Source organism: Balaenoptera ricei, chromosome 17 (assembly GCF_028023285.1).
Source record: "Balaenoptera ricei isolate mBalRic1 chromosome 17, mBalRic1.hap2, whole genome shotgun sequence".
NCBI classification, from domain to species: Eukaryota; Metazoa; Chordata; class Mammalia; order Artiodactyla; family Balaenopteridae; genus Balaenoptera; species Balaenoptera ricei.
The window spans coordinates 80,894,348-80,907,079 of NC_082655.1; the positions used below are offsets into that span (position 1 = coordinate 80,894,348).

At 41.1% G+C, this 12,732-nt stretch overlaps 1 protein-coding gene across 14 annotated transcripts in view; it reads left to right on the forward strand.

Moving 5' to 3' along the window:
• Window positions 1-12,732, forward strand: part of LOC132351928 (uncharacterized) — a 366,712-nt gene that overhangs the window by 131,064 nt on the left and 222,916 nt on the right. The window lies entirely within an intron of this gene.

The following is a 12,732-nucleotide window of genomic DNA, read 5'->3' on the forward strand; positions in this document are numbered from 1 at the left end:
ATAAAACAAAAAACTCAAAAGAGCAATGAGAAAATACCAATGTAGTGCAAGATGCGTCCATGTAAATCTTTAAAACGAATGCTTGCGTAGTTGACATTCTGCTTTGTATTATATTTGCCCTTTCTCCCCGAAATACTTTAAAAATGTATTTGGGTTCACAGTTAGGTGAAAAAAATTGTCCCCTAAACTCATCATTGCTCCGTTATGACTAAAAGTTATCTTTTAGCTTTCAGATTTTTGCATAACAACAAATGATCTGAAATCCCAGCTGGGAACTTTTCTCATCTGGGTTCATTAAAGAGATTGTAAGTGAAAGCAAAGGCATAAGTACAAAAACCTATGATTTTCTCCAAAATAACTAAACCCCAGGCAGTGATGTGCCTTCATCTCCTTTTGCCACGTGCGGTCATTACAATTCTAGTACGTTATGGAGAAAACTTTTGCTGTGAGCTGCGGATTGATGGGGGACCCAGATTGTCCTCCACGCTTTCATGTGTTCTCTTAGAAGTGACAGTCAAAGGGAATGTTGAAGACAGACGTTTTCCTCGGTTCTCAGTAATTTCCTTACTGGTAAATCTAAAGATTCCCAAGACTTCCTTTTCCTTTAATTTTTTAGTAACAAAGAGATGTGAGAAGTTCCGGAGACAGGCCTCATGTGGATACCAGTTGAGTCCGTTTCTTCCTTCATTAAACAAACCGGACAAAAATGCCAATTGCAGTCCCCACGTGCTCTCCGCTGGCCTCGCTCTTATGCCTGGTGAATCACGTGCCTTTACTGTGATCTGTCTGTCCTTCATCCCACCTCTGTGTACATTCTGCATTGTTGATGTTTTCCTGTTTTGTGATTTTTTCCTCGGCACCACAAACATTAAGTTATCAGGTGAAGGTCAAGTGTCCGGCTTCCGATGCGAGTTGTCGAGCACCTGGTGGAGAGAGCGCAGGGGTAGGTCTTCCCGCCCGAGGCCACTCTGCTGCCCTTGCCCTTGGGCTGCTGTGTGCCCAGATCCAGGTCCATGAGCAAGGGAAGGCGAAGATTAAGTACAAATCAGACACTGGGGGGAATAAATTTATGTTTAATTGGTGTCTGGAAATAACGCTCGTCATGAACAATCTAGGGGACATTCCGTTCAGGCCTAGCCCATTTCTCCAAGTTTGTACTCCCCGCCTTCTAGGCTGCTGTCACGGTCTTTCCTCCTTGGGCTCTGCTCTCTGTGCTCAAACCTACAAAGGCCTCGCTGGATGGTCCTCTTTTCCTGCCAAAGTTTTCTCACTTGTCAGAATCAGTTGCACCACAGCCAGCAGTAATACACACACCCGTTCTTGTTTGTTTGGTGTTTTAATAGACTTTATTATTTATTTATTTATTTTAAATTTATTTATTTATTTATTTATTTATTTTTGGCTGTGTTGGGTCTTCGTTTCTGCGCGAGGGCTTTCTCTAGTTGTGGCGAGCGGGGGCCACTCTTCATTGCCGTGCGCGGGCCTCTCACTGTCGCGGCCTCTCGTTGCGGAGCACAGGCTCCAGACGCGCAGGCTCAGTAGTTGTGGCTCACGGGCCTAGTCGCTCCGCGGCATGTGGGAATCTTCCCAGACCAGGGCTCGAACCCGTGTCCCCTGCACTGGCAGGCAGACTCTCAACCACTGCGCCACCAGGGAAGCCCTAGACTTTATTTTTTAGAGCAGTTTTAGGTTAGCAGCAAAACTGAACAGAAAATACTGAGATTTCCCCACACACGCACAGCCTCCCTCACTGACAATATCCCCACTGGTTGGTACATTTGTTACAACTGATGAACCTACACTGACACGCCATCATCACCCAGAGGGCATAGTTTACCTTAGGGTTCACTCTTGGTGGTGTACATTCTGTGCGTTCGGACAAAGGTGTCATGGCATGTATTCATCCTTATAGTGCCATACAGAGTATTTTTCAATGATCTAAAAATCCTCTTTTCTCCACCTGTTCATCCCTTCCTCCCCGCCAACCTCTGGCACTGATTTTTTTTTTTTAGTGTATCTAAAATTTTTGCCTTTCATAAATGTCATAGAGTCGGAATCATACAGTATGCAGCCTTTTCATTGCTTGATAACTCATTTCTTTATAGCTCTGAATAATATTCCATTGTCTGGATGGACCACAGTTTATTCATCCATTCACCTACTGAAGGACATCTTGGTAGCTTCCAAGTTTTGGCAATTACGGATAAAGCTGCTATAAACATCCACATGCAGGTTTTTGATTGGACATAAGTTTTACTTCCTTTGGATAAATACTAAGGAGCACAATTGCCGGAACATATGGTAAAAGTATGTCTAGTTTTGTAAGAAACTGCCAAACTGTCTTTTAAAGTGGCCGCACCATTTGCATTCCCACCAGCAGTGGATGAGAGTTCCTGTGGCTCCACACCCTCACCAGCATTCGGTGCTGTCAGTGCTCTGGATTTTGGCCACTGTAATGGGTGGGTAGTGGTATCTCGTTGTTGTAACATTCTTGTTTTCCAGTCATTTCTGGGAAATGAAAAATGCCAAGACATTTTGTAACAAGGTCAAAGGATGTTTTATTTTAGTAGTGGGAGGAATATCGTGTTTTATTTTTTACTTGCCCGCTTTCTCTTTTGTTGGATCTGTTCCATCACTTATGGAAAGAGTCACTGTCTCTGTATATTAGCAATTATCATTCCCATTAAGCGTTTTCTTCTCTACATAGATTTCTATCTAGATATCATTCTTGTCTTCTAAGACTCTTAAAACGTCTTGAAATGCTAAATCTCTTAGTTTTTTCTTACCTCTTTCTATTATTCTTTCTTGTTCTGACCTCTTACACTTAATGAAATAGCATTCACTCCCTTGCTGGGACAGACACAGAGAAATAAATGCTAATGAAAAAGCAGAGGGAGACCCTGCTTACAATGATGTCCCAGTATGTGTCTTATGTGTGTGCACTCTATCTCAAAAGTTTTAAGCCACTTTTAAGATAATTTTGTTAGTATGTTGTGTCAATGAAGTATCTGTTTTCACAGGTGGTACACTGACCATCGATGGTAAACTGACATAAAAGTGACTTGAGCAAGCTGCTCTAGGGTTTGTGGAGTCCTGGTCGGGCTGAGACTGTGGCCACCGGCACCTAGTGATTCCAAATCCTCTTCCCCTGTGCCTGTCCAGACAGTAATTTAGATGAGAAACCCAGAAGGCGAGAAAGTGGCTGAGGGCTAATATATAGGCGCCACCTACTATCAAATAAATCCCGTCTCCCACTGCGAAGTCTTTCCACAACGGGGGGAGGGGGTGTCAGTTCACTGCGAGTCACACTGGGTCTGCGTGCGACACCTGCCTTGGTTTCTCCACCTGTTCTCTATCATTTCTAACTCACGACCACCCCATTCCTCACACACCTACTGAGAAAATTAAAGACATGCTTTTTAAAAAATGCTTTGGGACCTTTAAATGAAAGGGATTTTCTAAGTCAAGTGATGTATTCCTCTATTTTCAAATAGAAGAGATAAATTTACCTAATGCTTTTTTTTTTTTTCTTTGAAATTGCCCATTGAACAGAGAAGAGGCCCAAGTGAGTAACTATTTCTGCGTTGTGATTATTCACTGGATATTGTCAGGAGGCTGCTGTCTTTTGTTCCGCACACCTGGTGTGATATTGATGCAGGAATACCTTCAAAAAGCAAATATGTGTTCATTTCATCTTACAGTTATTCATTTATAATCAATGAATATAGTGCTTTACAAAACAATGTTAATATGGAAATGTACCTCCTCTGTTCAAGATATGCCACCAGGTAAGCCTTTGTTTTAATCTCTTTCTTGGTAACTAGAACTGGAGTCAAAACAGACAGAGAAGGTAAATGAGAGGAAATTAAATACTTTAACTCAGAAGATTTAAAATAGACATTAATAGTCATTAATAGTCACTTAAACAGTTAAACTGGACTATTTAAGTCTTGCCTGGACTTCCCTGGCAGGGGACATGGGGTTGATCCCTGGTCGGGGCACTAAGATCCTGCATGCCGTGAGGCGCGGCCACAAAACAAAAAAGACAAAAAAACCCTAGTTGTAAGTCTCGCCTGCCTGCCCAGGCATCTGGATTCAGGGCTGCGGTGTGACCATGACTTCCTGTGGCCGGGGGGAGCTCATGGGAGGCTGTGACCGCGGTGGCCAAGTGTGAACACCCCAGCGCACTCCCTGGATGGCTGCTAGCCTGGGTTACAGTAGAGGAATTCACCTGCGGCGTGTAATTTTCTCTGTGCATGTAAAATGGAAATGCCTTTTTTGTCCTCTTTCTATGAAGTTTATATATAAAGTTGCATTTGGAAGAGCATAATATCAGAAATGTTTTTTAGGCATTTAGTGAAAAGTGTGGTCAATTTCCTTTTCATCATCTGCATTTTTACTTAAGGAGGTTTTTATCATCATGAGCTGTTAGAGCCGGGAGTGTCTTTGAGAATCATTTAATCCAACTTCCACGTTTCAAAGGAGAAATATTGAGAAATTATTTTTCAACAAGATCACAGGACATTCAGGCCGGCATTAAAGTCTCCACTTATACCTCAGTATTGCTTAGGGCTAATGAGTAATTTAGCTTTCCCAACTTTAGATAAAATAGTCATGAATATTCATTGCTAGGAGAAACACTCAACAAATCTGCCTTTTTTTCCATGTAAGATAAGACCACAAATATCGCTAAAGTGATGAAAATTTGTTTTAATATCTTTTTGTATATTTTAGATAATGCCAACTTTGGGTTAAATAAGCATATTTTATATTCTGGCAGCTTTATTAAAGCTATCAGGCCTTTCTTAAAGAGCTGAGTGTGGCTTCTTGGGATATTATTTGATTCTCATTTCATGCTTTTAAAGTAAATGAAAGAATATCTATATGCTTGTTTATATATTCCTATCTTAGCTTTAAATACGAATTGACGAATATAAATACACACATACGTGTGTGTGTGTGTGTGTGTGTGCATGTGCATGCCCATGTGTAGATATGTGTGTGACATTTGGACTCCTTGGAAGATTACTCGGATGATAGCTTATGACAGAAATTTACTTTCTAATGCTCCATTTACTGACAAGCCAGCATATAATCAACTCTGAAGTTTTATGCTTTTCTTCATGTAATATTCTAAGAGATATTATAAATAGTTTGTGTCCTTTTTGTGTATAATTTGGATATCTAATTGTAGTCAGAAACTCAGACATGTTTGTAGAATGTGTTTTTAGTTCTTGCAAAAAACTAATAAGTGTAGGTTAAAAATACTTTGGCAAGAAGGTGATTATGAATACTATTAAATCTGGCATATAGCCCAGGAGAAAGACTTCAGTTGATAGAAGACTTCAATTTATTTCTATCTGGAGAGTGTTCAAGAGTACTTGGGAAATGGAAATTGCTGCTTGTAATGTCTTAAAACTGCTTGCTCTGCCTTCTTACAGTTTAAATTCAGTCATTATGTGTTCAAGGTTACAAAGGCACTGACTAGTATTTAGAAAGGGACAAATCAAGAATCATATTGCCTAATGGAAAATATGACACAAAGGTTTTAAATACGATGAATAAAGAAACTAAGATCATTAAAAAGGAAACCAAGAAATTGAAAAGGAAGAAATAAATTGAAGGAAAGGTGAAGTAGAGGTGGAAATGTCTGTTAGAATATTAACCATAGAAAAATTACAGATGAAAGGGAAGGATTTATACCAAGAAATGTTTAACATCTGCAAGTCTTAACTTACTGTTTGTTGTTCAGTATTTTTTTTTATAGGAAGATAAAACGTATACTGAAAGTTCATGAAAGGTAAAATATAGTATAGCAAATACTTTGAACAAATATCTGTTTAACATAAACCAGGCTAAAAAAAAAACCCACTGTCAATTCATTAGAAGCTACTTAGTGTCCCTTTCTTAGCATCACCCGTCTCTCCTCCCTTGGAGATAACCTCTATCCTGACTTTAGGGTCCTTAGAGGGACTTCCCTGGTGGTCCAGTGGTTAAGACTCCGCGCTTCCAATGCAGGGGGTGCCGGTTCGATCCCTGGTCGGCGAGCTAAGATCCCACATGCTCTGTGGCATGGCCAAAACAAAAAAGGTCCTTAGAGGAGTGGGGTAAAAACTGATTAGACATAAGCAAAAGTGGAATTAGAGAATTAGAAGGTAGATTTGTAGGAATAAAGTAGATTTCAGAGTGGTTGAGAGTCATGGAGACTACAGTGCAGAGATCCCACGCAGATCCAGGAGGAGCTCCAGGAAGAGAGGTTAGAAACAAAGAACTGAAGGCAATGTTTGGAGAGGTAACAACCGGGCATTTTCCAGAAATGACAAAAATCATGAGATTTCAGATTAAGAATTGTACTGACTCCGAAACAGGGCTTAAAAAGAATCTATGCCTGGTGCATTATGATCAGAAAATTGAAAGTCAGAGACAAAGTTTTTCATTCCACGGTAACTTTCTGATTGCCTTCGAATGTATAGCAATTACACTGACAGTTAACTCTACACCAGCCGGAAGGCAATGACATATACTGAGGGTGTTAAGGAAAAATAAAATTGGTTTCCTTCAGTTTTCTATCCAGCTAAATTATCCGTCAAGGAAAATAAAGACATTTTCAGACAAAGAACTGAGTCTTACTTGGGGGTATTTGCTAAAAGTACTACAAATACATGTGCCTCAGTTAGTAGGAAATTGGATCCATAAGAAGATGTGATATACAAGAAGCAAAGGTGGAAACAAAGTGTTTTTAAAACACGCTGATAAATATGAACTAACTGAGATTAAGTAAAGTACTGACCAAGTTTAAGTAAGGGAGAAGAGAAAAGTTTAGACTACACTAACCAAAAATTGTAAGGACAGGAGACATAATTAAATCATTTCCAGGCCTCTTTTCTGAGATGATGAGGGATACAAAGTTTGGATTTTGCTAACTCAAGAAGGCCTCTTAAAAATTACACTCAAATACTAAAAAATAGGAAGAGAATATCACTTCCATGCTAGGAGAAGAGAAAGAGTGATTAAAGAAAACTATGTCAACCTGAGTAAAGGAAAGGAGAGAGAATTTTAAAGGTAAAGTGTTTGATGTAAAAACATTCAGGTTTGCATAAGTAGAATTTACTTATTGGCTTTTTTCCTTGAAAATGTGCCAATAAACACATTTGGTTTAATGAAGAAGGATCAATAACCTTTATTAAAGGCAGTCCGCCCCTACAGCTACCTTTTCTTCAAGTCCCTAAAAACGTAGTTCCGAGGCATATCAGATTATCTTCCTTTCCACTTCCGCTGCCAGGGGACTCACTTCCAAACCTTTCTTACCTTGATTATTAGGAGCTTTCCCTATGCTCTCCCTTCCCTCCTGCTGGCACTTTATTTTTCTGTAGCACTTTACACCTAATTCTAATATAATGATTGCCAAGGAGTATTGTAGTTTTACAGACTGTGTTCTGTCCTCTGTCCCCGTAGCAACTGCAGGAGCACAGGAGGGAAGGCGTGTGTCCTGTGCATCTTCGTCTCTGTCCAGTATCTACCATTTTACTAACATACGTCAGGTATTAATATTGCCAAAATTGAATTAAGTTTTTATTGCTGAAATAGATTAAATCAATTTACTCTTCAGCGTATATTCATCTCAGGAATTAAGGCTGCCTCCACAACTTAAGCCTAATAATTAGGCATTTTATCACCCCAGTAAATCTTTAACTTCTGCTTGAAATTCCCAGAAAAGGTGGAACTCTTATGAATCAATGAATGGAACACCCTATATGGAAGTCGAAATTTTGTGTTTACAAGGGTACTTGGTGAATCACTTTGCAATGTGTTTAGCTGAAAGTAACTGAAAACTTGATTAGACATGGCTTAAACTCGTGTATGTGTGCATGTATACGTGTGTACACGTGTGTACGTGTGTATACGTGTGTGGCTTATTCATATGCCCCGAATAGTGCAGGATAGGTTTGCCCAGAGCTGCTTCATTAGCCCAATGTGCAATGATATCTTATTATTTTTCAGTCCTTTGCGTGTCAGCCTCTTTCTCCTCCTCATAATTGTCACATCTTGGTCACAAAGTGGCTCCCGTAACCCGAATCCCAGGTAGCAAATGGGGAAGAGCCCTGACTAGCTAGGTTGCCCTTTTGTTTGGGAAGAAAGCTCCTCCTGGTGACCTGTGCCTACGTGTCACTGCAGAACTGTGCCACATGAACGCCCTTAACTGAATGGGGGCCCGGAGAGGATATTTTTCAATGGGAACATTTGAACATTTAGTCCCTAAAATAAGGAACAGCTGGGCTCTAGCAGTTTGTGCAGTACATCATGGCATCAAGACAACCAGTCTAAAAACTATGTATGTATTTATATCAAATCCAGACATAATTTATTTTAGATTGCATTATTTGAGAATTTAACTTGTGTACATAATATTTTAGTACAAAGGCGTCTGGAAAATGACAACAATCTTAAAACCACAATGTCGAGTGAATTCACCTTCTAAACTGCTACTGCGGTCGGTGTTCTGTTCGGTTCTCCCCTTTCCGCTGGCCAAGCCCAGCTTTGTAATCCAGCCCGGGGACGCAGAGGTGGTCAGTGGCACGAGCACAGCTGTGCAGTCTATGGCCACTGGCCACCCACGCCCCCGTGTCACTTGGGCCAGGAGCGATGGAGCGGCACTGGGCGGACCCCGCCACCCGCTGCTTCGGGCAGCTCCACCTGCGGAGTATCCCACTGGGGACCACGGCCGGCTCACCCGTCCGCCAACGGTGACCAAGGCTCTGCTCAAGCTGCAGCCGACAGAATCGTACAAGGCACCGGGGCAGGAGGGCAGGCGGAAATGTTCATGCTGCCACACTCGGAAAATTAGTTTGCAACTTAAAAAATAACGTCACGTAAATCAGTGGATACAGAATTTTATTTGCCGTTATTTTGGACACAATAAAAATTTCAAAACTTATCTGCTTTACCTTAAAACTTGGCTTTTTTTTTTTCTTTCACTTCAGCCTTTATCCAAATGCCGTAATCAACCATGAGCAATAAAAGGGGTGAAGTCATTAGTGTGGCAGCGAACGGTCAGAAGATAGCTGTGCTTGCGAACACCTCACAGGTGCAGGGCAGACCCTGGAAAGGTGCGCCCTCTGCTGACCTCGCTGCCCGCCCAGCACAGCTGAGGAGGGCGCCCAAGGCTCGTGCAGGTAGCCTGGGCTGCGGGAGCCAAGCTCTAAGACTGTTCTGAGCACAGCAGATAATTCACAGGCCCCGGCGTGCAGCGATGTTGCAAAGCCCTCGTGTTCTTCTGCCGTTCTTTTGCCCCTCCCTTTCTGTCGTGGGTATTGTGTGTGGGTGTAGGGCTATGTGTGCGTGTGTGTATGCGTGTGCACACACGTGCGTGCAACACTCTTTGTGGGCTCAGAGGGTCAGTAAAGAGCAGAGTGTGAGTGATGCTGGAGGGATGCCGGAAGTCGTGTCCTGTGATGTTGGAGGGATGCCGGAAGTCCTGTCCTGTGATGCTGGAGGGATGCTGTCCTGTGCTGTCCAAGACGGTTTTTCATCTGTGGACAAGAACATAATAATTTACAATTATCCTTTTTAAGCATTTCCTGGAGCCATGGACATTGTCACTTAGTTAAGAAATTTTATTATTTTACTTAATAGTTTTACTTAAAATTTACTTAAATTTTATTACTTTACTTATCTTACATTTGCATAGGATGTTACCTATCAAAACACCGACCCTGAATATATGTATACGTACAGCTGATTCACTTTGTTATACAGCAGAAACTAACACACCATTGTAAAGCAATTATACTCCAATAAAGATGTTAACAAACAAACAAACAAATAAATAAATAAATAAATAAAAAAGAAAAATTCATATGGAATAAGAGAGAAAAAACCCGACCTTGAGAAACTCTTTCTAAAAGAATTTAGAAATAGGGACCTGCCCAGCCCCGTGGGGTCCTGGTTGGGCAGCGTTAGGCGGTGTGAGCCGTGGGATTGACCCACCAGAAGTCAGTCAGTGTTTTCTGAATTGAACTGTTTAGCGCCAACCCCTTAAGTAGCAATAGAGCAATAATTTCTTGTTTCCATTGACATGTCTGAGGAAAAAAGTGTGTTTTCCCCTAGAAATGTTAATATCATGAAAAAAATTTTCTGTGCTCTGAAAAGAAGGTGCAGAAATGAAGTTTTTTCTTGGTAACTCCTGGGGGAAATTACCTTTAAAGGACCCAAACATTATTTTTAGGCTTTCAGTGTGTCGAGATTGAAAAATGCTCTTGAAGAAATGGTGCTCAGTTTTGTTTTACTTGCGTTATTTTGTATTTAATGGCTGTTCTTCGGAAGCAAGGTACCTGATTAGACATTTGCCCTCTAACTGGCTCCCTTATTTCACACCCAGCTTGTCAGTTTCTTGCATTAGTTTCTGTTTTATCTGTTTGTTCATCTGCATCCGTTGGTGTCTAAGGTCCTGTTCATTTCTCAGGCTACAATATGCTAATGATTTCTTTCTGCCAATCGGTTGGCACTGAAATTGCCATCTGCTTATCTTTTGTCTCTTGCAACTGCATACTTGTAGATTTGTGTGTTGAGACTTTTAATTGGTCTTGAAATGGCCCATTAATCATTCACTACATTTATAAAAGAGGCTTCTTTTATTTGACTGGTGCAGAGACTAACTATTTTAAGATGTACCCTTTTTGTGTCATCTTAACAGATATTGTATCAATTTTCTTTAGTTCTTTTAATGTCCTTTTAAGCCAAGATCACAATTACCCAAAGATTAATTTCCTTCCCTAGACAGGCCTAGCAAATGATAAATAAAATTTTTAAAAAAGAAAGAGATTCAAGAAAAGGTGTGAATCACGGTGTGGGCACTCGGGTGAACAAGCCTATAGTCATCAACAGTGTAAATAAAAATGCTTTTCTGTGTAAGCATCATGGTCAAGGACTTTGTAAAATCTACCAGAAGTGTGGGATTTAATAAAATAGCGCTGGGGTGGGACTCCTGGCCACTGTCGTGAGAAGGCGGCCCAGAAATATCGACCCACTGTTCCCGTCTGATTCCTCCAGCCCACACTTCCTGCCTTTGGATGCTAAGGACTTCGGGGGTTTCTCACCATTAGATCAAAATTTCGTTAGTGATCTAGCAAGTTGGTCATTTTAGTGGTTTTTATTTCCTATTTTTTGTAGGATGTAGAGTCTTAGGAAATGTAAAACAATATTTTTTGTGTGTGAGAACACATTGACTATAACAATACTTTCCACCCTGACTTGGCTAACTGTGAGCTTTAGTTACTATTAAAAAGTTGAAATTGAATTTCTCATCATTGGTGCCTTGACTAGATGACTTGTCTTAACTACTTACAACCTGCTTTTACTGTGTCATGAATTCATTTTTTAATGTAGAAATATTTTTATTCATTGCAAGCGATTCCTGGTAGTTATTTATTTATTTAATTTATTTATTTTTGGCTGCGTTGGGTCTTCGTTGCTGCGCGCGGGCTTTCTCTAGTTGCGGCGAGCGGGGGCTACTCTTCGTTGCGGTGCATGGGCTTCTCATTGCGGTGGCTTCTTTTGTTGCGGAGCACGGGCTCTAGGCGCGTGGCTTCCATAGTTGTGGCTCGTGGGCTCAGTAGTTGTGGCTTGCGGGCTCTAGAGCACAGGCTCAGTAGTTGTGGCACGTGGGCTCAGTAGTTGTGGCACGTGGGCTCAGTAGTTGTGGCGCACGGGCTTAGTTGCTCCGTGGCATGTGGGATCTTCCTGGACCAGGGCTCGAACCCGTGTCCCCTGCATTGGCAGGCGGATTCTTAACCACTGCGCCACCAGGGAAGCCCGATTCCTGGTAGTTTTAAGAGCGAGCGTAATGTTCCGGAAAGAACAGCTGGCCGGGGGTTGAGTGACCTAGAGTCTCACACTGTCTCTGTCAGGTATTAGCTCTGAAGGTCATTCCTCTCAGCCTCCCGCAGCCGGAATTTCTTCATCCGTGGAGCTCAGAGCCAGGTCAACTTTTCTGGGACCTGATTACCAATATCTTGCAGGCGTTCCCGAGGGCTTTCATGGGTTTGGGTGACCTAAGAATCTACCTGCTACCATAGTTATTTAGCCTAGCGCCTCCCTTAGAATTGGAGACTTTTAAAAAGCTTTATTACCTGCACACAACATGAAACCTGAAACAAATACACTTTGCCAAATATTATTTATTTTGTCATGTTTCTTGTATTACCAGAGGGTGGGCAGGAGCAAAGAGCAGCAGGGATTGTGAAAAGATGGAACAACAAGGAGAAGGGATCTGTCAGGTCATCTCAGAAAGCTCTTGGAAAAGTCATCACTTAGTATTATCTCCAATAATACTAAGTGATGACTTTAAGTAAAAGAATATTTATTTTCCATATTAATTCCAGGGTCATGAACAGATTTTATAACTGTTTATGCAGCTATTAGCTGTTCACTAAACAAATTCATCGGTAAAAGATCTGAGTATTTGGAAATCTTTAGAATTTGACTTGAATGTGACTTAGTCAAAGGGATCATATCACATGTTAGAGGGACATTCATTCATCTTAAGGAGCACATTTTTCTTTCTGAAATGAATAGAGCAAATTGTTTCACACTTTACTGTGTGTGAGAGTTTGCAGAAAATTTTGTTAATGATTCAAATATGATTTGTATTTTAAATTTTATTTATTTATTTATTTATTTATGGCTGTGTTTGGGTCTTCGTTTCTGCGCAAGGGCTTTTCTCTAGTTGCGGCA